This window comes from Perissodus microlepis, chromosome 6 (genome assembly GCF_051167445.1).
Source record: "Perissodus microlepis isolate ML-2025 ecotype Zambia chromosome 6, ASM5116744v1, whole genome shotgun sequence".
NCBI classification, from domain to species: Eukaryota; Metazoa; Chordata; class Actinopteri; order Cichliformes; family Cichlidae; genus Perissodus; species Perissodus microlepis.
Genome location: NC_140466.1, coordinates 39,228,962 through 39,249,628, shown reverse-complemented (window position 1 = coordinate 39,249,628; position 20,667 = coordinate 39,228,962). Strand labels below are relative to the sequence as shown.

The 20,667-nt window shown below is 38.0% G+C and overlaps 1 long non-coding RNA gene across 5 annotated transcripts; it reads left to right on the top strand.

Moving 5' to 3' along the window:
- The first annotated feature begins 2,166 nt into the window (after positions 1–2,166).
- Positions 2,167–7,194, top strand: LOC146386238 (uncharacterized). 5 transcript variants are annotated; one of them, XR_014800557.1, is made up of 7 exons: positions 2,167–2,624; positions 4,476–4,657; positions 4,756–5,238; positions 5,724–5,880; positions 6,133–6,241; positions 6,347–6,468; positions 6,611–7,194. It is a non-coding gene; the product is annotated as an uncharacterized LOC146386238 (long non-coding RNA). The 5 variants fall into 5 exon arrangements; XR_014800559.1 differs by lacking the exon at positions 2,167–2,624 and having other exon boundaries at positions 3,434–4,657; positions 4,756–4,869; positions 5,024–5,238; XR_014800558.1 differs by lacking the exon at positions 2,167–2,624 and having other exon boundaries at positions 3,434–4,657; positions 4,784–5,238.
- Positions 7,195–20,667: the final 13,473 nt, after the last annotated feature.

Genomic DNA, 20,667 nt, shown 5'->3' with positions numbered 1-20,667 from the left:
CGTATTTATGGCTTTATCTTATAGACTTCTATATCCCCGTGTTGAGCAGACAGGTTTTAAAGCAGTTTGAGCTAAGATTTTCGAGTTATTCACAAGATGAAAACCTATACTTTGTTTTCTGGCGAGAACTCCATTCAAATGCATGTAATAGTCAGAAACGCACTGTCTCGGCGAAATAAAGTGTTTTTGTATAACTTCATGAAGTTAGCTGTAACTTTTGATAGAAGGCTCAGATTTACGTATTTATGGCTTTATCTTATAGACTTCTATATCCCCGTGTTGAGCAAACAGGTTTTAAAGCTGTTTGAGCTAAGATTTTCGAGTTATTCACAAGATGAAAACCTATACTTTGTTTCGTGCGAGAACTCCATTCAAATGCATGTAATAGTCAGAAACGCACTGTCTCGGCGAAATAAAGTGTTTTTGTACAACTTCATGAAGTTAGCTGTAACTTTTGATAGAAGGCTCAGATATACGTATTTATGGCTTTATCTTATAGACTTCTATATCCCCGTGTTGAACAAACAGGTTTTAAAGCTGTTTGAGCTAAGATTTTCGAGTTATTCACAAGATGAAAACCTATACTTTGTTTTCTGGCGAGAACTCCATTCAAATGCATGTAATAGTCAGAAACGCACTGTCTCGGTTAATAAAGTGTTTTTGTACAACTTCATGAAGTTACATGTAACTTTTGATAGAAGGCTCAGATATACGTATTTATGGCTTTGTCTTATAGAATTCTATATTCCCGTGTTGAGCAGACAGGTTTTAAAGCTGTTTGAGCTAAGATTTTCGAGTTATTCACAAGATGAAAACCTATACTTTGTTTCGTGCGAGAACTCCATTCAAATGCATGTAATAGTCAGAAACGCACTGTCTTGGCGAAATAAAGCCTTTTTGTACAACTTCATGAAGTTAGCTGTAACTTTTGATAGAAGGCTCAGATTTACATATTTATGGCTTTATCTTATAGAATTCTATATCCCCGTGTTGAGCAAACAGGTTTGCTCAATAAATAAAGCGTTTTTTCATAAACTTCATAGATTCTTCCTGCCTGTGGTCGTCAAACTATACCCCCCCCCCCCCCTCCTTTCTGTAACTATCAAAAATATCATAGTCTAAAACTATCATCTCATATCAAAACTATCATAATCACATTATCTCACTTTATCAGTTATAACAATGAGAAACGGTAAGCAATTTGGCAAATAAATGACTTATAATTGTGCTTACTTGGTCCAGATGATCCACAGCCCCTTTGCATTTGTTATAATCCAGGATGATGTGGGGCTTTCTCTTCCCAGAGTCCTGGACTTGTAGCTCACGGTGCCTGGTGCTCAATAAGACAACATTTTTTCTTTGCTTGGGGATGTAGGAAACCACAGCCTTGTCCCCCTGTAGCGACCTGGACGGGAGAGACGTTCATCGAATCTTACTGCCCGATTAATTTGCTCAAATCTTTTTTTTGACATGGTAGCAGGAAACAGAAGAGCCCTGTCTCCCCATCCCACAGGCTTGTTGTCGTTTCATGTTGAGACCTGTACAGGCCAGCCAGCATCACAAGCCCCATGTAAGCCTGCAACTCCTCCTCATCTATGTCCTTCCAGTCTTTTACTGACCTGTTGCCCTGCAGGTTGGTGAAATGCAGGATTAGCTGCATAATGTCCTCTGGAAAAAAAAGATGGAAAGTGCTCACAGGGCTGCTGATCCATAATGGGTTGGTCCTGGGTTAAAATGGGAGGAGGAAAAAATGGCAGGACCTCTTCATGTGTGGGTTGCCACATGATTTTTCCATTTTTAGATCTCCATTGGCCATCCTCCAGTCTTGTCTCTTCCTCCTGCTCTTCTTCCTCCTTCTCCTCCTCCTCCTCACACGAGCTGCAAAGCTCCTCGGTGCCTGGCAAAAATTCTTCTTCGCTGTCAGAAGTATTTCCACTGCTTGTGGTATCGTTTTCACTTTCTGAAGAGTGCAAAACTGCAGCAACAGCCTCCTCTAAACTGAGTGCACGCTTCATTGTGTCTGTGCAGAAATGACCACTCAGACCAGGCTGCAAAGTACTCTCATAGACTTCAAAGGTGCACCTGAATAAACATGCTATACCATACAGCCAATAAGAGAGAGGAGGCTCACTCTTGATCAAGAAAAAACATAAACGCACGCCTTTGATCTCTCTCCCTCTCTCTCTCTCTCTCTCACACACACACACACACACACACACACACACACACACACACACACACACACATGCACATACATACACACACAATACATTTTATGGTGGTTAGCTGTTTTATTGTCATGCGTTTTACAAGGTAAAATAACCATGTCCTGCATTCAAAACCACTGAAAATGTCTATGGTGGTGCTGTGCCTAATATTGTGCTGGTGTATGCTGGGTAATGGCACAGCTAGCGACTGGGTGACTTTATTCACCCGCTTCGGCTGTTATCAGTCCATACAATGGGCGTTATTAGCACAAATCAGTCCCATAGATATGGGCCATCTCCTGCTAGATTGTTCAGAAGGTTGTTATCATCCATCCAGATGGAGGATCACTAACAGGAGCGTGGAAGACTCCAGAATCCACTCTGGCTGGAATCCGGTGGGTACAGCAGTGTTTACAGGTAAGACCATTTAAACGGACAGCATTTATAGAATGACTATTAAAAGTCAGCGAGTGTCAGTAATGTTAATGTGGTTATGTTAGTAATACACCGAGTGCTAATATAACAGCTTTAAGATGCATTTGTAGATATTATTACGTGTTTTACCGTCTTCATGGTGCTAGCTTAACGTTACGGTGTAAACGTTAGCTTATATTGTAGTAAAGCTGTTACTGTTTAAACGATGTTAACACAGAAATATTAGCTTCTGTCATGACTGATGAAGTTACTAGTTAATAAAGTTTCCAGTAAAGTGTTTAATCGCAGCCACAGATTGACAGCAAATATCTCGATTAGCTTCAGTACATCTGTAATAAATATGTGCAAGTTTCAGTGCTTCGTTTAAACTGTATGATACTTATACTGACCCAGGGTCAGTGTAAAATACAATCCTAGCTGTGTGAACAAAGCCTGGCTCCTTTAATCCTGCATGACAAACCTCAGGATGCAGGTTATTATTACTCTTTCCTGCTGGCACACCTGTCACACCTGAGAGTCAGCTAGAAACGTACAGTGACGTGGACATCATGCAAAGACTGCCAGACTCTGTAATACTGCAAATGATCAGTGACTCAAGTTAACACTAAACTTTAAACGGTACCTCTGTGTCTCTGTGTGCTGAACATTTAGGATTAAGTCAGGCTGCATCAGCTGAAGCTGTTATTTGTATATATCAGTATTTTTTATTCAGGTGTGGGGAAAATACGTAAGACTGCAGTGAAGCGATGCACCAGATTAATCTCTGGTCAAAGGTATCATACTTAAATCAGACTACTGATCCAGCCACATCAGCCTTTTGTGAGGTCTGTTTAAAGTAGACTTAAAATGAACTGCAGGTTCCTGAGAGGTGGACTGTGAGCACAGAAACACATGTTCATACATACAGCTGCAGCAAACTTACATTAATTTTAAATAGATTTGTTACTCTGATGTCTGTCTCTCTGTTAGTCCTCTGACAGACTGGTGACCTGTCCAGGTGTGCTCTACCTATGACTACTGGGACAGGCTCTAGCCTCTGTAATAGAATTTTTCTGATATTTTCATTTAAAGTATTTAAGTGCTTATGCATATGCTTAGTTGTGACACTGTTATAGACTGTTCAGTGAAAGTTTCTAAAACTAGATGAACTTACTTCAGCGTCAGCAGTTTGAGAAAACAACTCCCTTTACAGGTGCTGATAAGGCCAAGGGCACAAAACAGCTTAACCATTGATCCGTTAGGTTTCATAGCGAGACACGTGAAGTGTGGTAGGATCAGTTTGTAACTTCCTCCCTCTTCCTTGGAATGCATAAAGGAGTAGGAGCACAACTTCTGTGGCAGCGCTGACATGACTGAACTGTGATGTTTGATGTGTGTTGGCTCTCCTGTGCGCAGTAATAAATAGCTTGATCACAGCTCTTTCTGTGTTGCAGACTTTATTTAAAAAATTCCACGACACCCCCCACCCCCCCCACTGTGAACCTGAATTGAATATTCAGAAGACATTTGTTTAAATAGTTCTAGAAATCTGAGCTGTTGGTATGTCCTTGGATTGTGTGGTAATAATATTAGAGCCTGCAATCTTTCTTACTGAATCTCTACTATGAGTCATGTTACCTGAGATTAATTCTATGTTTACCTGTCAGCCTGGACAAATGTGCTGTGTGAAGGAAATTAAATTAAATCAGATCTTAACTGCGTACATTTAAGGAACCTGTTCATATTTAATTGAAATATGAACCAGTGTTTTTTTTTGATTGCTGATTCCAAGATAGTCTTTGTGGAAATCCTGTTTGGCTTTTTGTTATTTTAATTCTCTTTTCTGTTTTCCAGAACAGTTCTCCACAGTCACTGTCCACATGGGTCAGTGGGACCAAGAAGCACTCTGCTAATGTGTGGACTCTGACCAGCAACATCCAGCAAGACCCAGACAGTGTTTTCTATCTCCCAGCTGGAGGTTTTTGTTTGTCTGTGACTGGAGAGTCAGATTTTTGTTGAGCTTCACACTTGCAGAGGTAAGTCAGTTTGCAGAGATCCCTCCCACCCGGGCTTTTATGTCCTAGATTTCTTATCTGAAACAGTAATATTTCAGTGACTGCTGCTTATACCACAGGTTAATACACTCTACTGATCCCTGATAGGAGAATCATCAATTTTGCCAACAAAGAAGCCTGGTGGATGTTTGTTTACAGTCTGATGATGGGACATCATGCTCTGCATCTTCAAAGTTTGTCTCTTGATTATTATTCATACCCAGTAATGTGAAGTATGCTTATATCTACTATAACTGAACCAACCTGGTGCTCTTCATTTATGGAGGCTGTTGAGTCTGAATGTTGGATGTTGTGTATCTCGTGTTCTCTGGGCTTTGTTGTCCTCAGTCTTTTTGCAGGATCAGAAAACAAAACCAGGAGGCGCGTAAATGTTTCTTCTCCATGATGTTTCTTCAAATGTTTCTTCTGGATGATATGACTGTGACACGGGATGCCACCTTTGGTCTTGTTATGAAGCAAAGCTCAGGAAGAAGTGTGATTAAATGGTACCCACATGTTGAGAAGGATGTACAGGGGCACCTGCAGCCAAATCCAAGCTTCAGGTTAGTTGTAGTTGCAGAACGCTATAGGACTGAGACAGCTGAGGCAGCAAATGTTTGATTAAACGGATGAAAAAGAGAAGTTTCTTCCCTATAATTATCACTTCTTAAAATCTGTAGCAACTTCAAGTCTGTCAGCATGCTGAGCATGCTCAGAATGTGACAATATATTTTTGTTCAATATTTAATTTCTTTCAGTTGCAATTGTTAAATGAAAAAAATATATATTCTTATAATTTAGCAAACTAATTTATCAAAAAAATATATATACATATATCTGTATTAGTTTTAATAAATTAATTTGACACCTGTATTGAAAATACCATATTGTATTCATACAGAATCAGTATGGTATCATTGTTTGTCTGTTCACTGATTGTTGAAACTAAGAGCTAGTTTGATCTGTTTAGATCTAAAGTATCCAAAGTTGAGCTCTAATGTTTCTTCACCCTTGTGTGTGTGATATGTGATTTCCTACATGCTGGCAGAGCGGCAGTTTGTGCTCACAGATGGTGACGGTGTGGAGAGACGGTGCTGTTTCCTCAGAAGAACCAGCAGAGTCACAAAGGACACCAGTCCATCTCAACACCTTGACTTGCTGACTGATGTTCGTCTGCACTGCACAGAGGAAATCAACTGACCGAGGTTTGTCCAGTGACGTGTTATGAAATGTATATTTGTTTTATGCTGACAGATATGTTTTTCTTGACAGAGGCTCTGTGGAGGTTAGACAAAGCAGAGAAAATATGTGCTTTACATTTTACTGTGATTTATTGAGATATTTGTTGCCTGATGTTCAGCAGGAATGGAGAAATAGAATCAAAGGAAGATGTTTTTGATGTTTTTGTAATGATGTAAGTAAATCTTCAATATTATTTATTTGCTTGGTTTTATTAGGAATGTTTCTGAGTGAGGGGGAGAGGAGTCATCATCCAGGTAAAGTGACGTGGATCAGTGGATACACTTGTCTCCCCTTTAAAGGAGACGATCCAAGTCATCCTTAAATGTTAGTGCTTTCAAATACACAAACATTTTTAAAGGACAAAAATGAACATCCAACTTTGACTGTAATACAAAATAAATCTTTGCATGTGTGTTTTCAAACTCTCAGATGGGCAGTATATCAGTCTTGGACTGTCTAACCTGCCGGAGCAGCATTGAATGATCACCACACATGAGCATGTTCCTGCAACATTCAGCATCTGATCCTTCATCTGTGTGCTTCTGCTTTTGGTAAGTAGAGTTACCCAACTCCAGTAACTCTAAACACATGCCATCCATTTCTAACGGCCTGGTTACTTCCTGTCAGTTACTTTAGAAACCATGTGGTCACCTGACCTAACACTGTTTCTTCTTCTTCCCCTTAATGTTGAAGTGTCAAATGTCAAACAGCTGGAGAGGAAACTACACCAGTGTACTGGGACGTTTCAGTAACACGTGCCAGATGCTGTTCCTTCATGGTGACATCACCAGAGACAGTCCCGCCCACCTCAGGACCCATTGATTATGATGATTATAATGATGACAGCGAGCGGAACTAAGACTGTAAAAATCCACGACCAGAATGTTTAGATGCTTTCTAATTATTAATGAATACTGAGAGCCTCTTTCTGTGTTTTGTCTGTTTTGGGTTTTTACCTCATTTGTTACTAACAAAGTTCACCAAACTCACACAGTTTACATTCTGTATGTTTCCATCAAGGTTTATTTTCTTAGAAATCATAGTTTTTCTCCCTTTCTCTTTTTCTCTTTTGTAATTGATGATAATTCAGTGAATATACTGCGCTGCTTCCTTTTATTGCGTCACACATTGCTTTAAGTTTTTCAGTGTCCAGTTATTTTTTACTGCTGTTTGAATTCTCTGAATGTTTGACCCTGTAGACTGTTTGATGGACTGTTTGTCTTCCTGTTTGTAACCGCCGCCTGTTTTTGACTAAAGATTTGGATTTCTGACTTTAACACAGCCTCTGCGTGTCCTCCCTTTCTGTTCTCTTCCTCTGTGAATGTGTTGCATGTGTCACAGATTCATTTTATTAACAGCTTTCCCACAGTGAGTTGCATCAGCATTCATTCACAGCACATTTCAGAAGGATTCAGATTAATACAGTGATCTTATAGTCAGAATTATCCTGACAGAGTGCCACTGTAAATTATCTTTCATCAGGTAAATTTTAAAGTTCAGTATTTCAAAGCAGGAGTTATGAAGAATCATATTGGCATTAGGACTGTAACAATATGTACTTACAAACTTAAAGTTTTTTAATTATGTTAGAATATTGGAAGACAATCAACTTTTAGTGTTTTCCGCATATTAATTATTCTGAAATAGAGATGGTGACCCTAACTGTACAGAAGCACTAAACAACTGACAATCTAACAGACATCATTGGCCTGAGCCGTCATGCACAGTGAGTCTGATCCTTTGCTGTGAGAGTCTGACAAGCATGTTTCTGGTCAGTTTGGAACAAATAATATCACAATGTTGATCTTTTTTTCAATATTCCTTCTCTTTACAACATAAACTGTGATCAAAGCTACTTATGTTCACAGCATGTAATAATACTGACAGTCCAGAGCATTGTGGTCTGTTGAGCTAGGGTTAGGGTTAGCAATTCAGACATATGTAATCAATATTAAACGTCTCTGACGTGGGCCACTGTCCGCAGTGTTGGGAAATCCATACCAGGCTGGAACGAGTCAAGGTAGGTGAGCATCCACGAGAAGACAGCAGATGCATCCTACTAATACTGACAGGACCAGGAGACTCCAGAAACCGAGCATCTTCTCTTCAGTGCCATCCTCTCCTGTCACCCTCTCTGCCCGCAGCTCTTTGAGTATGGGGTAGATAAGGGCGCAGAGAAACCCTTATTACTAATTTGTATTATAATTCAATTTTCATGAAATATTCATATTCAGTATCGGTCCTTTTATATTATAACCACGTATCCACCCAGACTCATGGTGGGGCAGGGCTCTGTCCTGGGATGCTTGAGTACAAGGTAATGTACACCTGGCCAGGTATCCAGTCTGTCAGAATTGTTTTCAATATTTGGTTCAAAAACATGAGTGACAACAAAAATCTAACTAGGATTCTTGCATATGATGAATGAAGTCTGTCTTTGACTGTATTGTCCAGCTGATCCATCAAACCCCCAGCAGGTGAACCTTATTCATGACATAACACGGCAACAATGTAAAAAATTAAACAGCAACAGTCTAAATGTAAAGTGCATTCTAAAGTCCTCTTCAATAAATTGTATGCAAAGAGTCATTCAGGTCACTACAGAACCCAGAGTCTTCATCATTAAATCTCTGGTTGCTTAATTTTTCTATCCTATATCAGATACTTTAAGGTTAGGTTAGGTAAACTTGCATTCTCATGGTGAGGCAAAGTGCTTTATGTGTGCGTGTGCGTGTCATGAACGGCTATAAAAGGCCTATAATTAAAGAACAAAGCGGGGTTTGAGTTCGAGTTACGGCAGACTGTCACTACTTGTAAATGGAACGCAGCCTTCCTACGGCGGACAGCTAATAACAGGAATCGGACGCGGTCCACCCAAGTCCACAGCAACCACCATAGCAACCGCCTAGCATGACCTTAAAAACATATTCTGTCTTCATAACTATCAAACACGTGAAATGATTTGCAAAGTGTGACAGTGTTACAGCTGCAGAGAGCTATGGCGGTATCTTTGGAAGCTGTTTACATAGCTAATAATATACGATGTAACTATGGAGACAGTCAGTCACATGAGCTAGCGGTGCACGTTTACTACAGTAAATAAGGTGATTGTGTGCACAGCGTCCACACGCTGCAGGGGGTAAAGACATTACTTCAATATTGTTTTATATTGATATATATTTGCCTTCTGTTGACCATCACCTCAGGTTCACCATTACAGCTTCAGCCTACAGATGCACACTGTCTAAATATGAACACATTCAAAACTCATGTCTCAGAAATAAGCACAGCTGTTCATGTTTGTCATTAGAGTTTTATTTGTAAGAAAATTATGAACTTCATATTGTGCATCAAATAAAAGAACATTTAACAACTCTGAGTCAACAGAAACAGGTAACAGAAATGTCTCTAATGTAGACATGTACAGTGTAGTGTAAGCATTAAAAGATTATAAAGGAAACACTAACATTTATGTGAAACTAATTGTAATAAAAAATGAACAGGTGCTTTATAGATGTAAAAGAAAGAATCTGAAAACAACACTTTTTTGGTCTAAGTGATCAAAGTAGAAAACAGAACTGATGTTCAAGAACAAACCGTAGCTGCACTAATATTACACATCTCGATTGTTGTGGTGAACAGACATGTTGCTTTTAAAACCACATGCAGTGTGTGACCATGACTGTTCACTGAGACCATGAACGCCACTTCGCTGAAGCATTCTTCTTCTTCTTCTTCTTCTTGCCATTAAATTGGAAGCAGAAGGAGCACGAGCTGATTTGATCTACTGAAAGGAAAAAGCAGAACATCTGAGCTGAAACCAGTCAGCTGAAATCATTAAGACAGGAACAATCATTCAATGCAGTGTCTCAGGTGGCTTAGCCTGTTACAACTGTTGATACAAGCTAAATACGGTTAACACACAGTGTCAGGGAGCTCCAGTGTGGGAACTAGTGGCTTTAGGTTTGTAGTCATTTAACTTTCATCCATCCATTCATTTAATTCAGGAGGAAGAAATGCCAGGTTGGTGCAGGCTGGTTACATGCATTTGGTCCCATGCTGTCTTTAACTAAATGACTTGGTTCATTTTATGGCTGGGCTGTATGTGGGGTTATATCATGTTATTTGGGCAGGAGTACCTGTCCTCTGTTAGACTTAGAAAGTTTCTCCATAAGTAGAGTTTCTAACTCTTCTAGCACATCTGTGGCTGACAGCTTTTTGGTGGCTCTTTTTACCCCACACTGGTTGTGAGTGTGTAAATAGCCCCACTAGTTCTTTTGGGTTGCAGTTAACTTGGGAGGAAGGGGTGGGTCTGCCATGACTAGATGAATAACAATTATCTGGGATACATAAATTTCATAATACATGCATATATCTCTATCAATTAAACCTGGCCTGAGGGCTGCCATTTTTTATAATATAAATAATGAATGTGTTACAGTTAAAGTGAAACACTGGTCAGTGTAAATGGCTCATTGGGACACAGAAACCTTTAAATTAAACCTGATATCTAGTGTTAAACAATATCAAAGCTGTAAAAGCTGTTTACAGTCAGAATTTATAAAACTATGATTGTAAATAAATTCAAACAAGTGAGCTTTTCTCTTTGTGCTGAATATCAACACTGTGATTTCTTAGACTGTAAGCTTTACTTTAGCACAACCAGTTGTAGAAGCCGTCACTCCAAATGTCTTTTGATAACAAGAAAAAAATACCTTTTCAGTACACGGCCTGAAGTTCTTCTCCGACATCTTCTGCCATCAGCTTTGTCTGCTGGTTTGAAGACAATAAACCACAAAAAAGATGATTTAGTCACTTTGTCTGCGTCATGCAGCTCGAATGTGTCGTGTAACGATGTTGAATAGCCGTCATTATCCCTCTGCTGTCAGTAGGATTGTACTGTACAGCATCTCATTGATATGTGAGCAATGCTAATGTAACACGATAACAGACTTACATCATTAAAATATAAAGGGCAGGAGATATTTAGATATTTTTTATATTTATATTACATTTTATAGCTGACGGATATTACTAAATAGATAGAATTTACTAAATAGCTGGATGAACATGAAAAATATGTCTATAATAACAAATGACCATGAGAGCCAGTAGAATTAATTCAACTGGACACTCAAAAGATAAGATAAGATAAAACTTTATTAATCCCTCGGGTGGGTTCCTCTGGGAAATTCGGTAATTTTTTTTTTTTTTTTTTTTTTTTTTAAGATAAGATAAAACTATGTCCTTAAAGATGTCCTTAAATGCTCTTTAAGTGGCAGAACAGATTAACAAACAGTTAATCGCTTACTTGAGATGAAATCTGCTCAGCTACTTTGAAAACAGCTTCTAACTGGTTCCTCCTTTAACAGGATGACTGCTCAGGGGTAAGGCCATCGTGCAGTCCAGCAACCTTTATGGTTCTGCTTTGATTCACCAGGAACTATTAGGGAAACCTTCCAGCGCCTCCTGTGAAAGACACAGGCATAAACACACAAACATTTATTAACATGTTCCACAGTGTTCCAGTTTGATTTTCTCATCCTGTGGACAACAACATACAGGGATGCAGGTTTATTGTTAACTTTTGTAAGGTTTATTTAGTGAACATATCCAGCTGCAGCTCCACTGTGATCCTGAACTGGATAAGCACTTAAGAAAATGTGTCAATAAATGGACATACATCAGCTTATTATATTTATCCAAACAGACTGGACCAATAATGCTTCACTGAGTTACAGTGTAAGAATGTCTTGTGCTGATATACCTGCAAACTTGACAACAAAGGTTTTTCAGACTGCATGTAGCTGTCCTCTATGTCAGCTAGCACATTTACATTTATGTCACACTTATTTCTGCTTTCCCATTTTATAACTATTACTTACATTTTGATTAGATACCTTGAGTTTGTAAATGATCAGATTACATAATTGGAATACAATGTATCCAATTCAGGGTTGCGGGAGGATGAAGCCTATCCCAGCTGATACAGGACAGAGACAGGACAGGCTGCCAGTTTATCGCAGGGCTAACACAATATGTGTAACAGAAAATCCACTTAAATGTTTGACATTTGTTATAATAACCATAATTATGACTATTATTTAAAGGTTTCTTCATAAATACATTTTGATTTTTTATAACCCCTAAAATACAAACCTGAGCTGTTTCAGATTCTGACCTCTGACCTCAGTGACCTGGCTGTGTCCTCACTGCAGCTCCCTCTTGGAAGTACGTCTGCTTCTTGTCTTCCCCCAGTGATGACCGCCTGCCCTTGATATCACGTACTGTACCTGAGGAACAAAAAAGGACAAACACTTGCCTTCATTTAAGAAGTAGATTCATACAGAGATAATCTATGGAAACACACTAGTTCACCCTTTTGGGAGGAATCAGTTCCTGTGAAACATTTCTGTAAATGAACATCATGTGGAGAATGAATGAAATGAGTTCTTCAGGTGACTCAGCAGTCCCACACTGACAAATGAAATCTAGTTAAACTATTAAGCATATTTGCTCTTCTGAAATCTGTGTTAAACAACAACAAACATAAATTAGTAACAAAAATACAGCTGAGTGGAGGCTTTACAAACCACCAGCAGCCATAATGCTAAATTTTAATCTTCAAATGTTTCTGAGCCGTCTTCAACCTGCTTTTAACACATTAAAGTCCCACAGTCAATGCAGCCTGACTCAATCCTAAATGTTCAGCACACAGAGACACAGAGGTACCGTTTAAAGTTTAGTGTTAACTTGAGTCACTGATCATTTGCAGTATTACAGAGTCTGGCAGTCTTTGCATGATGTCCACGTCACTGTAAGTTTCTAGCTGACTCTCAGGTGTGACAGGTGTGCCAGCAGGAAAGAGTAATAATAACCTGCATCCTGAGGTTTGTCATGCAGGATTAAAGGAGCCAGGCTTTGTTCACACAGCTAGGATTGTATTTTACACTGACCCTGGGTCAGTATAAGTATCATACAGTTTAAACGAAGCACTGAAACTTGCACATATTTATTACAGATGCACTGAAGCTAATCGAGATATTTGCTGTCAATCTGTGGCTGCGATTAAACACTTTACTGGAAACTTTATTAACTAGTAACTTCATCAGTCATGACAGAAGCTAATATTTCTGCGCTAACATCGTTTAAACAGTAACAGCTTTACTACAATATAAGCTAACGTTTACACCGTAACTTTAAGCTAGCACCATAAAGACGGTAAAACACGTAATAATATCTACAAATGCATCTTAAAGCTGTTATATTAGCACTCGGTGTATTACTAACATAACCACATTAACATTACTGACACTCGCTGACTTTTAATAGTCATTCTATAAATGCTGTCCGTTTAAATGGTCTTACCTGTAAACACTGCTGTACCCACCGGATTCCAGCCAGAGTGGATTCTGGGGTCTTCCCACGCTCCTGTTAGTGATCCTCCATCTGGATGGATGATAACAACCTTCTGAACAATCTAGCAGGAGATGGCCCATATCTATGGGACTGATTTGTACTAATAACGCAATTTCATAAAGACAGCTGTAAATTTTGATAGAAGACTCAGACACACATAAATATGGCTTTGCCTTAAAGAATTCAGCATATCTGTGCTGGGGAAATAGGTTTTGCAGCTCTTTGCGCTAAGATTTTCAAGTTACTCACATAATGAAAACCTATACTTTGTTTCGGCCGAGTTCCCCATTCAAATGCATGGAACAGTGAGAAACGCACTGTCTTGACGACATTAAAGCGTTTTTGTACAACTTCATATAAATAGCTGTAACTTTTGATAGAAGACTCACACACATATATTTATGGCTTTATCTTATATATTTCAATATCCCCGTGCTGGGCAAACAGGTTTTGCAGCTCTTTGCGCTAAGATTTTCAAGTTGTTCACATAATGAAAACCTATACTTTGTTTCGGCCGAGTTCCCCATTCAAATGCATGTAATAGTCAGAAACGCACTGTCTTGGCGAAATAAAGTGTTTTTGTACAACTTCATGAAGTTAGCTGTAACTTTTGATAGAAGGCTCAGATATACGTATTTATGGCTTTATCTTATAGAATTCTATATCCCCGTGTTGAGCAAACAGGTTTTAAAGCTGTTTGAGCTAAGATTTTCGAGTTATTCACAAGATGAAAACCTATACTTTGTTTCGTGCGAGAACTCCATTCAAATGCATGTAATAGTCAGAAACGCACTGTCTCGGCGAAATAAAGTGTTTTTGTACAACTTCATGAAGTTAGCTGTATCTTTTGATAGAAGGCTCAGATTTACGTATTTATGGCTTTATCTTATAGAATTCTATATCCCCGTGTTGAGTAGACAGGTTTTAAAGCTGTTTGAGCTAAGATTTTCGAGTTATTCACAAGATGAAAACCTATACTTTGTTTCGTGCGAGAACTCCATTCAAATGCATGTAATAGTCAGAAACGCACTGTCTTGACGAAATAAAGCCTTTTTGTACAACTTCATGAAGTTAGCTGTATCTTTTGATAGAAGGCTCAGATTTACGTATTTATGGCTTTATCTTATAGACTTCTATATCCCCGTGTTGAGTAGACAGGTTTTAAAGCTGTTTGAGCTAAGATTTTCGAGTTATTCACAAGATGAAAACCTATACTTTGTTTCGTGCGAGAACTCCATTCAAATGCATGTAATAGTCAGAAACGCACTGTCTCGGCGAAATAAAGCCTTTTTGTACAACTTCATGAAGTTAGCTGTAACTTTTGATAGAAGGCTCAGATTTACGTATTTATGGCTTTATCTTATAGACTTCTATATCCCCGTGTTGAGCAAACAGGTTTTAAAGCTGTTTGAGCTAAGATTTTCGAGTTATTCACAAGATGAAAACCTATACTTTGTTTCGTGCGAGAACTCCATTCAAATGCATGTAATAGTCAGAAACGCACTGTCTCGGCGAAATAAAGTGTTTTTGTACAACTTCATGAAGTTAGCTGTAACTTTTGATAGAAGGCTCAGATATACGTATTTATGGCTTTATCTTATAGACTTCTATATCCCCGTGCTGGGCAAACAGGTTTTGCAGCTCCTTGCGCTAAGATTTTCAAGTTATTCACATAATGAAAACCTATACTTTGTTTCGGGCGAGTTCCCCATTCAGATGCATGGAACAGTGAGAAACGCACTGTCTTGAGGAAATTAAAGCGTTTTTGTACAACTTCATGTAAAATAGGTGTAACTTTTGATAGAAGGCTCAGATATACGTATTTATGGCTTTATCTTATAGAATTCTATATCCCCGTGTTGCGCAAACAGGTTTTAAAGCTGTTTGAGCTAAGATTTTCGAGTTATTCACAAGATGAAAACCTATACTTTGTTTCGTGTCAGAACTCCATTCAAATGCATGTAATAGTCAGAAACGCACTGTCTCGGCGAAATAAAGTGTTTTTGTACAACTTCATGAAGTTAGCTGTAACTTTTGATAGAAGGCTCAGATTTACGTATTTATGGCTTTATCTTATAGACTTCTATATCCCCGTGTTGCGCAAACAGGTTTTAAAGCTGTTTGAGCTAAGATTTTCGAGTTATTCACAAGATGAAAACCTATACTTTGTTTTCTGTCGAGAACTCCATTCAAATGCATGTAATAGTCAGAAACGCACTGTCTCGGCGAAATAAAGTGTTTTTGTACAACTTCATGAAGTTAGCTGTAACTTTTGATAGAAGGCTCAGATATACGTATTTATGGCTTTATCTTATAGAATTCTATATCCCCGTGTTGAGTAGACAGGTTTTAAAGCTGTTTGAGCTAAGATTTTCGAGTTATTCACAAGATGAAAACCTATACTTTGTTTCGGGCGAGAACTCCATTCAAATGCATGTAATAGTCAGAAACGCACTGTCTCGGCGAAAAAAAGCCTTTTTGTACAACTTCATGAAGTTAGCTGTAACTTTTGATAGAAGGCTCAGATTTACGTATTTATGGCTTTATCTTATAGACTTCTATATCCCCGTGTTGCGCAAACAGGTTTTAAAGCTGTTTGAGCTAAGATTTTCGAGTTATTCACAAGATGAAAACCTATACTTTGTTTTCTGTCGAGAACTCCATTCAAATGCATGTAATAGTCAGAAACGCACTGTCTTGGCGAAATAAAGTGTTTTTGTACAACTTCATGAAGTTAGCTGTAACTTTTGATAGAAGGCTCAGATATACGTATTTATGGCTTTATCTTATAGACTTCTATATCCCCGTGTTGAGCATACAGGTTCTAAAGCTGTTTGAGCTAAGATTTTCGAGTAATTCACAAGATGAAAACCTATACTTTGTTTCGTGCGAGAACTCCATTCAAATGCATGTAATAGTCAGAAACGCACTGTCTCGGTTAATAAAGCCTTTTTGTACAACTTCATGAAGTTACATGTATCTTTTGATAGAAGGCTCAGATATACGTATTTATGTCTTTATCTTATAGAATTCTATATCCCCGTGTTGAGCAGACAGGTTTTAAAGCTGTTTGAGCTAAGATTTTCGAGTTATTCACAAGATGAAAACCTATACTTTGTTTCGGGCGAGTTCCCCATTCAGATGCATGGAACAGTGAGAAACGCACTGTCTTGAGGAAATTAAAGCGTTTTTGTACAACTTCATGTAAAATAGGTGTAACTTTTGATAGAAGGCTCAGATATACGTATTTATGGCTTTATCTTATAGACTTCTATATCCCCGTGTTGAGCAAACAGGTTTTGCAGCTCTTTGAGCTAAGATTTTCGAGTTATTAGCAAAATGAAAACCTATACTTTGTTTCGTGCGAGAACTCCATTCAAATGCATGTAATAGTCAGAAACGCACTGTCTTGGCGAAATAAAGCCTTTTTGTACAACTTCATGAAGTTACATGTAACTTTTGATAGAAGGCTCAGATATACGTATTTATGGTTTTATCTTATAGAATTCTATATCCCCGTGTTGAGTAGACAGGTTTTAAAGCTGTTTGAGCTAAGATTTTCGAGTTATTCACAAGATGAAAACCTATACTTTGTTTCGTGCGAGAACTCCATTCAAATGCATATAATAGTCAGAAACGCACTGTCTCGGCGAAATAAAGCCTTTTTGTACAACTTCATGAAGTTAGCTGTAACTTTTGATAGAAGGCTCAGATTTACGTATTTATGGCTTTATCTTATAGAATTCTATATCCCCGTGTTGAGTAGACAGGTTTTAAAGCTGTTTGAGCTAAGATTTTCGAGTTATTCACAAGATGAAAACCTATACTTTGTTTCGTGCGAGAACTCCTTTCAAATGCATGTAATAGTCAGAAACGCACTGTCTTGGCGAAATAAAGTGGTTTTGTACAACTTCATGAAGTTAGCTGTAACTTTTGATAGAAGGCTCAGATTTACGTATTTATGGCTTTATCTTATAGACTTCTATATCCCCGTGTTGAGCAAACAGGTTTTAAAGCTGTTTGAGCTAAGATTTTCGAGTTATTCACAAGATGAAAACCTATACTTTGTTTCGTGCCAGAACTCCATTCAAATGCATGTAATAGTCAGAAACGCACTGTCTTGGCGAAATAAAGCGTTTTTGTACAACTTCATGAAGTTAGCTGTAACTTTTGATAGAAGGCTCAGATATACGTATTTATGGCTTTATCTTATAGACTTCTATATCCCCGTGTTGAGCAAACAGGTTTTAAAGCTGTTTGAGCTAAGATTTTCGAGTTATTCACAAGATGAAAACCTATACTTTGTTTTCTGGCGAGAACTCCATTCTAATGCATGTAATAGTCAGAAACGCACTGTCTCGGCGAAATAAAGTGTTTTTGTACAACTTCATGAAGTTAGCTGTAACTTTTGATAGAAGTCTCAGATTTACGTATTTATGGCTTTATCTTATAGACTTCTATATCCCGGTGTTGAGTAGACAGGTTTTAAAGCTGTTTGAGCTAAGATTTTCGAGTTATTCACAAGATGAAAACCTATACTTTGTTTCGTGCCAGAACTCCATTCAAATGCATGTAATAGTCAGAAACGCACTGTCTCGGCGAAATAAAGTGTTTTTGTACAACTTCATGAAGTTAGCTGTAACTTTTGATAGAAGTCTCAGATTTACGTATTTATGGCTTTATCTTATAGACTTCTATATCCCGGTGTTGAGTAGACAGGTTTTAAAGCTGTTTGAGCTAAGATTTTCGAGTTATTCACAAGATGAAAACCTATACTTTGTTTCGTGCCAGAACTCCATTCAAATGCATGTAATAGTCAGAAACGCACTGTCTCGGCGAAATAAAGCCTTTTTGTACAACTTCATGAAGTTCCATGTAACTTTTGATAGAAGGCTCAGATTTACATATTTATTGCTTTATCTTATAGACTTCTATATCCCCGTGTTGAGTAGACAGGTTTTAAAGCTGTTTGAGCTAAGATTTTCGAGTTATTCACAAGATGAAAACCTATACTTTGTTTCGTGCGAGAACTCCATTCAAATGCATATAATAGTCAGAAACGCACTGTCTTGGCGAAATAAAGCGTTTTTGTACAACTTCATGAAGTTAGCTGTAACTTTTGATAGAAGGCTCAGATTTACGTATTTATGGCTTTATCTTATAGACTTCTATATCCCCGTGTTGAGCATACAGGTTTTAAAGCTGTTTGAGCTAAGATTTTCGAGTTATTCACAAGATGAAAACCTATACTTTGTTTCGTGCGAGAACTCCATTCAAATGCATGTAATAGTCAGAAACGCACTGTCTCGGCGAAATAAAGCGTTTTTGTACAACTTCATGAAGTTAGCTGTAACTTTTGATAGAAGGCTCAGATTTACGTATTTATGGCTTTATCTTATAGACTTCTATATCCCCGTGTTGAGCAAACAGGTTTTAAAGCTGTTTGAGCTAAGATTTTCGAGTTATTCACAAGATGAAAACCTATACTTTGTTTCGTGCGAGAACTCCATTCAAATGCATGTAATAGTCAGAAACGCACTGTCTCGGCGAATTAAAGCCTTTTTGTACAACTTCATGAAGTTAGCTGTAACTTTTGATAGAAGGCTCAGATTTACGTATTTATGGCTTTATCTTATAGAATTCTATATCCCCGTGTTGAGTAGACAGGTTTTAAAGCTGTTTGAGCTAAGATTTTCGAGTTATTCACAAGATGAAAACCTATACTTTGTTTCGTGCGAGAACTCCATTCAAATGCATGTAATAGTCAGAAACGCACTGTCTCGGCGAATTAAAGCCTTTTTGTACAACTTCATGAAGTTAGCTGTAACTTTTGATAGAAGGCTCAGATATACGTATTTATGGCTTTATCTTATATAATTCTATATCCCCGTGTTGAGTAGACAGGTTTTAAAGCTGTTTGAGCTAAGATTTTCGAGTTATTCACAAGATGAAAACCTATACTTTGTTTTCTGGCGAGAACTCCATTCAAATGCATGTAATAGTCAGAAACGCACTGTCTTGGCGAAATAAAGCCTTTTTGTACAACTTCATGAAGTTAGCTGTAACTTTTGATAGAAGGCTCAGATTTACGTATTTATGGCTTTATCTTATAGAATTCTATATCCCCGTGTTGAGCAAACAGGTTTTAAAGCTGTTTGAGCTAAGATTTTCGAGTTATTCACAAGATGAAAACCTATACTTTGTTTCGTGCGAGAACTCCATTCAAATGCATGTAATAGTCAGAAACGCACTGTCTCGGCGAAATAAAGCCTTTTTGTACAACTTCATGAAGTTAGCTGTAACTTTTGATAGAAGGCTCAGATTTACGTATTTATGGCTTTATCTTATAGACTTCTATATCCCCGTGTTGAGCAAACAGGTTTTAAAGCTGTTTGAGCTAAGATTTTCGAGTTATTCACAAGATGAAAACCTATACTTTGTTTCGTGCGAGAACTCCATTCAAATGCATGTAATAGTCAGAAACGCACTGTCTCGGCGAAATAAAGCCTTTTTGTACAACTTCATGAAGTTCCATGTAACTTTTGATAGAAGGCTCAGATATACGTATTTATGGCTTTATCTTATATAATTCTATATCCCCGTGTTGAGTAGACAGGTTTTAAAGCTGTTTGAGCTAAGATTTTCGAGTTATTCACAAGATGAAAACCTATACTTTGTTTTCTGGCGAGAACTCCATTCAAATGCATGTAATAGTCAGAAACGCACTGTCTTGGCGAAATAAAGCCTTTTTGTACAACTTCATGAAGTTAGCTGTAACTTTTGATAGAAGGCTCAGATATACGTATTTATGGCTTTATCTTATAGACTTCTATATCCCCGTGTTGAGCAAACAGGTTTTAAAGCTGTTTGAGCTAAGATTTTCGAGTTATTCACAAGATGAAAACCTATACTTTGTTTTCTGGCGAGAACTCCATTCAAATGCATGTAATAGTCAGAAACGCACTGTCTCGGCGAAATAAAGCCTTTTTGTACAACTTCATGAAGTTAGCTGTAACTTTTGATAGAAGGCTCAGATTTACGTATTTATGGCTTTATCTTATAGACTTCTATATCCCCGTGTTGAGCAAACAGGTTTTAAAGCTGTTTGAGCTAAGATTTTCGAGTTATTCACAAGATGAAAACCTATACTTTGTTTTCTGGCGAGAACTCCATTCAAATGCATGTAATAGTCAGAAACGCACTGTCTCGGCGAAATAAAGCCTTTTTGTACAACTTCATGAAGTTAGCTGTAACTTTTGATAGAAGGCTCAGATTTACGTATTTATGGCTTTATCTTATAGAATTCTATATCCCGGTGTTGAGTAGACAGG